We start from the raw sequence: 1,683 nt of genomic DNA on the forward strand, positions 1-1,683 counted from the left end.
TATTATTTCTTTAGAGTCTAATACTTATTTATAAAGTGTCCCTTCTTACTATAATTATAGTAAGTCTTAGTTTTTTCGTTACTTATAGTATTAAATTCTATTAAGCCTAAATTAATTCTATAGACTATAGATCTATATATATATTTTCTACTATTAAACTAGTATTACTATAGGTAGAGTCTTTAAGTCCCTTTTCTCTTTCTATATTCTAGTTTTTTAGTATAAAGTTAGTTATTAATTTTAATAATCTAATTAATAAACTTACTAAAGTTATTAAGTTAATTATTTTTTAAGACTTTATTATTAACTTCCTCTTTTAGTTTATTATAGAATAGTTCTATTTAACTATTATTATTCTAAAAGAGTTATATTATAATATAGTAGAACTCTTTTCTATAATACTATATAGAGTCTATCTACTTTAACTACTTAAGCTTATAGACTACTATTTAGTCTTTATTAGGATCCTTAAATATAGTCTTAAGTTTCTTTTTAAATTTACTGTAGTTACTAAAGATTCTAATTATTTTCTCTTTAGATTCTTCTTTATTAAAATAATCTTATAAAGTTAACTCTTATTATTCTAATACTCTTTTTATAAGAAGGCTTTTTATATAAAGTACTTTTATTTTAAACTTTTTAATAGTATTATTAATATATAAATATACTTTAGTTTAAGTTAAAAAGGTTTATATATCTTCTTTAACTCTATTAAATAGATTAGGTTTAAAGAACTTAGAGAGAGTAATAACTCTAGTAGTATTTAAGACCTAGAGTTAATTAAGTTTGTTTATAAAGTTATTAACCTACTTAATAAACTAAGTAATAGTCTAGCCTAGGTTAATAGTATTACTATAAATAGTAGATATTATAGAGGTTTTAACTACTTAAGGTTTTAAAGTAACTTACTAAATAGAACTAATTAAAATATAATAGTGGCTCTTCTCTAATCTATAGTAAATCTATTTTTTAAAAAGTAAGTTAGTTAAATATATAATAGAGTATATATAAATAGTATTATAGTATAAGTTATATTAGGAGATTACTTATAATAGTAGAACTATTACTTAGATTAATTAGTAAAGATTTAGTCTAACTATTTACTAGAATCCCCTTCTTTATATATCTATCCTATTCTTTACTATACTACCTAGATTACTTAGTATACTTTACAATCCTTCTTTATATATCTATTCTATTCTCTACTATACTACTTAGATTACTTAGCTTACTTTATAATCCTAGTAATCCTAGATTAATACTAGATTACTATAATCCCTAGTAATCCAGTTATATAACTAGTCCTTTATTCCTACACCCTTATAAACACCCTATAGTTACTTCTTTAAACTACTCTACCTTTTTTCTATAGTACCTTAATGTATTTATAATACTAGGTTAGTTAATAAGAATTAATATAAGATTATACTACCCTTAAAAGGATAACTATAAGTATACTAAAGATAGGCCTTTATATAATATTTATACTATAATATAAAAACTAATAAGAGATATAATAAATAGTATAATTAATATAAATAATAAACACTTAAAGAACTATACTATTATATAAATAAATAATAATAAATACTCTAAGTATAAACTAGGTGCTTACTTACTTAGAGATATAGATAACTATATTCTTTTATAGCCCCTATATAGAGATTATAAGCCACTCCCCCC

Source organism: Cordyceps fumosorosea (genome assembly GCF_001636725.1).
Source record: "Cordyceps fumosorosea ARSEF 2679 chromosome Unknown scaffold_58, whole genome shotgun sequence".
In the NCBI taxonomy this organism is placed as follows: domain Eukaryota; kingdom Fungi; phylum Ascomycota; class Sordariomycetes; order Hypocreales; family Cordycipitaceae; genus Cordyceps; species Cordyceps fumosorosea.